Consider the following 7105-nt stretch of genomic DNA (forward strand, 5'->3'; position numbering starts at 1 on the left):
CAAGAAAACAAGGCTCAAAATGAGACTTCCAGATCACCAAAAGCAACCCCAATGGGAAATGAGATGGAACAATATGATACTCAACCACCTGGACTCTCTGAACTGGCAATGAAAGATGATCTGGAAAAAATGAAATCAGAAATAATTTCTCAGATAACAGCAGAGATTGTGCCCATAGTGCAAGACATGATTAATAAATCTACAGAGGACACAGATAAAAAAAGAGGATCTGAGGAACACGATGGAATCTCAACATAGGAAACAAATGGAATCCATAAAACAGAGGCAAACAGATTTCTAGGAGATTAAAAAATCCATTGAAAGTTTACAGAGCAGAGTGAGCCAATGTGAGGACAGAATTTCAGATATGGAAAATAAGATTGCAATTAGTGAACAGAAAAAGAAAAATTTCTTTTAAATACTAAGGGACCATGGGAAATCAATCCAGCAGCTGCTAGATGATGCAAAGGAGAATAACATAGGACTGATCAGAGTCAATGAAGAAACAGGAGAGAGTGCAGATGACATAAAAAAAAAAAACTGTTCACAGAAGTGATGGCAGAAAACTTCCCAAGGAGGGGAAAAGAACTTGACATACAGATAAGTAGGCCATATAAGACTCCAACTGGCCTTGATAAAAAAAACACTATACCTAGGCATATAATAGTTAAGATTCCAGAAACCAAAGAGAAGAACAAAATTTTACAAGCAGTTAGAGAAAAGAAACAAATCACATACAAAGGAAAGGCCATCAGAATCACAGCAGACTTCTCAATGTAAACCCTCAAGGCAAGAAGAGCTTGGAGTAACATATTTAAAGCCCTAAAAGAAAACAGCCTCCAATCCAGATTGATGTAACCTGCAAAACTATCTTTCAAAATTGATGGAGAAAGAAGGTACTTTCATGACAAAGAGCACATTAGGAACTTGATGAAAACCAAACCAACACTCCAAAAAATTTTAGACAATATCCTAGGAAAAGACTAAGAGGATCAAAACACCAGGAGGCCCAGCAGAATGAATCTGTCAGGCACAACAAGAAATTAATGCAAAGGGGGAGAATCGAACAAAAAGAAAAAGTCATGACAATGATAAGTCAATACATATCAGTTATAACCACCAATGTTAATGGTCTCAATTCACCAAACAAAAGAAATAGACTGGCAGAATGGGTCAAGACTGAAGATCCAACAATATACTGCATATAAGAAACACACTTAAATAAAAAAGAAACTCATAGACTGAAAGTTAAAGGGTGGAAAACAAAACTCCATGTGATAGGAACTGCCCCCAAAAGCAAGAGTAGCTATCCTCTTTGCAGATCAAGTGGATTTCAAAACAACACTGATTAAAATAGACAAAGAAACACTACATTCTTGTAAAGGGAACAATCCAACAGGAAGAGATGACAATCGTTAATATATATGCACCAAACACTAGTGTGCCCAACTATATAAAACAAATACTAACAGACATGAAAAGTAATATATGCACTAATACAATAGTAGTGGGGGACGTTAATATCCCACTGTCACAAATAGATAGACCAACTAGACAAAAAATAAGCAACAAAATACTATAACTCAATCAAATTCTTGAACAAATGAATTCAACAGATGTTTACAGTGTTCCACCCCACAAAATTAGAATACACATTCTTTTCAGCTGCACATGAGTCATTCTCCAAAATAGGCCACATACTCACTCATAGAACATATTTAGGTAAGTGCAAAGGAATTGAAGTTATCCCCTGTACTTTATCAGACCATAGTGTGATGAAATTGGAGATCAATAGTAAAAGAAACAGCAAGAATTTCATAAACACATGGAAATTGAACAACACACTTCTGAATAACCAGTGGGTCACAGAGAAAATTAAACCAGAAATCAGACAGTTCCTACAATTAAATGACAATGACAATACAACATATCGGTACCTATGGGACACAATGAAACCAGTCTTAGGAGGAAAATTCATAGCAGTGAATACTCATATTAGGAAAACAAAGTGAGCCCAATTAAACAACCTGATGCTGAACCTCAAGCTTCTAGAAAAAGAAGAGCAGGACAAACCCAAAACTCATATAAGGGAGGAAATTACAAAGATCAGAGCACAAATCAATGCAATGGAGACTAAGAGAATGATACAAAAAATCAATGAAGCCAAGAGTTGGTTCTTCAAAAGAATAAAGAAAATTGATAAACCCTTAGCCAACCTTATCAGAAAAAGGAAAGAAAAGGTCCAAATCCATGCAATTAGGAATGAAAAGGTTGAAATTACAGCAGACCCAGCAGAAATCCAGAGGGTCATCAATACCTACTTCCAGAACATAAACGCCAATAAGATGGACAACACAGAAGAAATGGACAGATTCCTAGATACATATGAATTACCAAAGTGGAACGAAGATGACCTCAAAATTCTAAACAACCCACTATCAATCAAAGAAATTGAAAATGTAATCAAAAACTTACCAACTAAGAAAAGCCTGGGTCATGATGGCTTCACCACTGAATTCTTCAAGACATTTAGAGAGGAACTACTGCCACTACTGTTTAAAGTCTTCAGTGAAAATGAAAGGGAAGCAATACTCCCAAATTCATTCCTGGAAGCAAGCATCACCTTGATCCCCAAATCAGAGAAAGGCCCAACTGAAAAATAGAAATATAGGCCAATCTCACTAATGAATATAGATGCAAAAATCCTCAATAAGATACTGACAAGCAGAATGCAGAAGATCAACAAGAAGATCATACACCCTAACCAAATGGGATTCATCCCAGGGATGCAGGGATGGTTCAACATACACAAATCAATCAATGTAATACACTATACCGATAGAGCCAAGGACAAAACCATATGATCATCTCCATAGATGCAGAAAAAGCATTCAACAAAATCCAACACATTCATGATAAAAACCCTACAGAAAATTGGAATAGATATTCTCTATCTCAACCCAGTAAAAACCATGTATGAAAAACCAACAGCTAATATCATAGTAAATGTTCAAAAACTGAAATCCTTCACACTAAAATCAGGAACAAGACAAGGATGTCCACTATCACTACTCCTGTTCAATATAGTCTTGGAAACATTAGCCACAGCAATTAGACAAGAGAAAGAAATAAAAGGAAGAAAGATAGGAAATGAAGAAATCATATTGTCATTTACAGATGACATGATATTCTGTATAGAAGACCCCAAGAATGCCACTGAATCTTCTAGACTTAATAACCAATTGCAGTAAAGTAGATAGATACAAACACAAAAATCAATAGCTTTCCTATAGACCAACAATAGACTCACCAAGACAGAAATAGGGCAAACAATTCCTTTTACAATAGCATCCAAAAAACTGAAATACCTAGGAACAAACCAAACAAAAGAAATCAAAGACCTCTACTCTGAAAACTATAGCACTCTGAAAAAAGAGATTGAATAGGATATCAGAAAATGGAGGTCATGGCCACGGCCAGTGCTCAAGAAGGTGTAAGGAAAAGCAATGCTGGGTTTTTTGTCCATGTGACAAGCAGGTTTGGAGGACCCCCGTCGCTTCCGGAGAGCAGAGTCCACAAGGAGGGCAGAGAAACCGAGCTGGGTCCAGCACCCAGAAGGAAGCTCCTCCACTGCCATCCCAGGCTCCTAGGGCAGAGAAACTCAGCTGGTCCCAGCACCTGGAAAGAAGCTCCCCCATGGCCTTCCCAGGCTCCTAGGGCAGAGAAGGTGAGCCGTGCAGGCACCAGAGGCACACCCCCCACCCCTGAAAATGAGAAGACACATAAACAAGCCTCAAAAACAGACTTCCAGATCACCTACAGTAACCCCAAAGGGAAACGAGATGGAACAATCTGATACTCAACCACCTGGACTCTCTGAACTGGCAACAAAAGAGGATCTGGGAAAAATGAAATCAGAAATACTCAGATAACATCAAAGATTTTGCTCATGGTGCAAGACATGATTAATAAATCTAGAGAGGACACAGATAAAAAAATAGAGGATCTGAGGAACATGATGGAATCCCAACACAGGAAACAAATGGAATCCATAAAACAGATACAAACAGATTTCCAGGAGATTAAAAACTCCATCGAAAGTCTGCACAGCAGAATGAACCAATGTGAGGATAGAATTGCAGATATAGAAGATAAGATTGCAATTAGTGACCAGGAAAAGAAAAATTGCTTTAAAATTGTAAGGGAACATGAGAAATCAATCCAGCAGCTGCTAGTTGGTGCAAAGAAGAATAACATAAGACTGATTGGAGTCAATGAAGAAAGAGGAGAGAGTGCAGATGACATAAAAAAAACTGTTCACAGAAGTGATGGCAGAAAACTTCCCAAGGAGGGGAAAAGAACTTGACATACAGATAAGTGAGGCATATAGAACTCCAGCTAGCCATAATCAAAAATAATCTACACATAGGCATATAATAGTTAGGATTCCAGAAATCCAACAGAAGAACAAAATTCTACAAGCAGTTAGAGAAAAGAAACAAATCACATACAAAGGAAAGCCCATCAGAATCACAGCAGACTTCTCCATGCAAACCCTCAAAGCAAGAAGAGCTTGGAGTGATGTATTTCAAGCCCTAAAGGAAAACAGCCTCCAACCCAGATTGATGTACCCTGCAAAATTATCTTTCAAAATTGATGGAGAAATAAGATACTTTCAAGATAAAGAGCACCTCTGGAACTTCATGAATACCAAACTGGCACTCCAAAAAATTTTAGACAATACCCTAGAAAAAGACAATGAGGATCACAACCCCAGGCAACTCAGCAGAATGAATCCATTGGGCGTGACAAATTAAATGCAAAGGGGGAGAATCCAACAAAAAGAAAAAGTCATGACAAGCCTTTTAAAACTTTAAACTTCATCTCTCTAATGAGTGTATAATTCAATCTTATTATTGTACTGATCAGTATTTTTCTGATTCTAGAGGCACACACCTTTCCTTGTGCTGTACTGGCTATTTATCATCTTCTTATGTCTACATTTTAATTGGGTTTTCTATTAATGAGCTCTAAGAATTCCTTATGTATTCTGGTCATAGGTTATATGCATTGTAAATATGTTCTGTTTAAGGACTACTTTTCATTTTCTTAACAATGTCATTTAAAGTTCTAAATTTTGGTGGAATCTCATTTATCATTTTTTTTCTTTTATACATGATATCTTTTGTCTCCTAGGTAGTTCTTGCCTACCCTGAATTCATAAACATTTTCCCTTATAAGTTCTTCTTAAAGTTTTATAGTTTTAGGCTTTCGTATTTAGGTTCATAGATCCCTTCAAGTTATTTTCATGTATGGAAGAAAAGGGTTGAAGTTAATTTTTTATATATGGATACCAGGTGTTCCAGTGGCGTTTGCTGAAAACACTATCTCTTCCTCTGGTCTTGAATTGAATTTATATTCTATAAAATGCTAATGTTAAATAGTCTTTCAAAACTCAGTGGACCATATATGTGTGGTTCTATTTCTAGATTCTCTGTTTTATTCCAATGATCTCTATGTCTTTCCTTACACCAACACTGCCTTGATTACTGTAGCTTTAGAAGAAGTCTTAAAATTAGGTACTAAACATCTTCCAACACTGTTTTTGTTTTTGTTTTTAACTTTTCTAGGTCCTTTGTACTGCTACATAACTTTTAAATTTCAATATCCAATTCTTCATTTATAGCAAGTATACACAGACCTGAATTTTTATATATACCTTGTGTTTTCTAATCCTGCTAAATTCAAGTACAAGTTCTAGGGGCTCCTAGAGATTTCTTAGTATTTTCTCTGTAGATGATCATTTCATCTACATATAAAGATTTTGCTTCTGCCATGCCAATCCTATCCTAATTGTGTCATTTTATTGTCAGACTATTTTGATGGGGCCTAGTTTTCAAGTTTAATGGACAGATAAAGAGTAAGCATATCTGCCCTTGTTCCCCACCTTAAGGAGAAAGCATTGTATCTTCTCCATTCATATAAGGCATTCTTGCTGGAAGTATGGAGTACATGTCTTTAATCTGTTGAGAAGGTTCTGTTCTACTTCTAGTCTCCTGATAGCTTTTAGCATGAACAGCTGTGGAATTTAGTCCAATACTTTTTCTCCAACTAGTGACAGGATCATATGGCTTTTTCCTTTCCTCTGTTAAAATGATGACTTTTGGGGGTGGATCTTCCAATACTGAACCAACACTGCCATCCCTATAATAAAACCACTTTCTACATACTGCCAGATCTGACTTCTAATAGTTTGTTTTGTTAAACAAATTTCTATCTATGTTCATACTTTTTTCTTCTATTATCTTTATCCAGTTATAGGATTAGCACAATGTTGAGTTCCTAAAATGAGAGGAGAAGTGTTCCTTCTTTTTTCTGCTTTAATTGTTTGATATAATTTATCAGTTAAAATGTTTATGAGCCTGCTGTTTTCATATAGGTAGGTTTTCAACCTAGGAATATATTTTCTTTAATAGGTGCTATTCAAATTTTATATTTCCTCCAGAGTTAGTTTCATTAATTTGTCTTCCAAGGTACTTCTTAGAAGTTGTTAAATTTATTTCAAAAGCGACTTTTGTAATATACTTTCTATATCCTTTTAAATTCTGTAAAATCTGTGGTAATGTCTCCTAGATCTTAATATTGTAATTTAAAAAATGTATAACTGATATTGTGTAACAGGAAGAGAAGTTCTAAAAGAGCAGGGGAATTGGGAGGGGTAGGGGAAAGGAAAAAAGGGAAAAGAAAAAATATGAGAAAAGGAAAAAAATGGAAACAAAGTCTTTGCAAATAGGGAAGGGTGGAGGGGGAGAAGGGAGGGCAAGGGAAGGGGGAAAAATAAGAACCAAGATACTCATGTAATGGCACAAGATCCCAATGATGTATGTAACTATATTTTATATCTAAAATGTACCAACAAACTTAATGGGGAAAAATTTGTATAACAATTAAAAAAAAAAGAAAATGGAAAGACATTCCTTGTTCCTGGGTAGGAAGAATCAACAAAGTGAAAATGGCCATACTTCCAAAATTGATATAGAGATTCAATGCAATAGCAATTGACATTCCAGCAGCATATTTCATGGCCCTTGAGGAAACAATCCAA

General features: G+C 36.0%; 1 protein-coding gene across 4 annotated transcripts in view; it reads left to right on the top strand.

Moving 5' to 3' along the window:
• Rmi1 (RecQ mediated genome instability 1) overlaps window positions 1–7105 on the top strand; it is a 262437-nt gene that overhangs the window by 177017 nt on the left and 78315 nt on the right. The window contains exon 7 of one of the 4 annotated variants that reach the window (XR_015448775.1): window positions 5631–5765. The exons of the other annotated variants lie outside the window; for them this stretch is intronic. The gene's annotated coding sequence lies outside the window, so the exon portion shown is untranslated. Of the gene's footprint in view, window positions 1–5630; window positions 5766–7105 lie in introns of those variants that run through there. 4 annotated transcript variants of the gene reach the window in all.

This window comes from Heterocephalus glaber, unplaced genomic scaffold (assembly GCF_053883595.1).
Source record: "Heterocephalus glaber isolate CG9 unplaced genomic scaffold, H.glaber_assembly_v1.0 deba00000546, whole genome shotgun sequence".
In the NCBI taxonomy this organism is placed as follows: Eukaryota; Metazoa; Chordata; class Mammalia; order Rodentia; family Bathyergidae; genus Heterocephalus; species Heterocephalus glaber.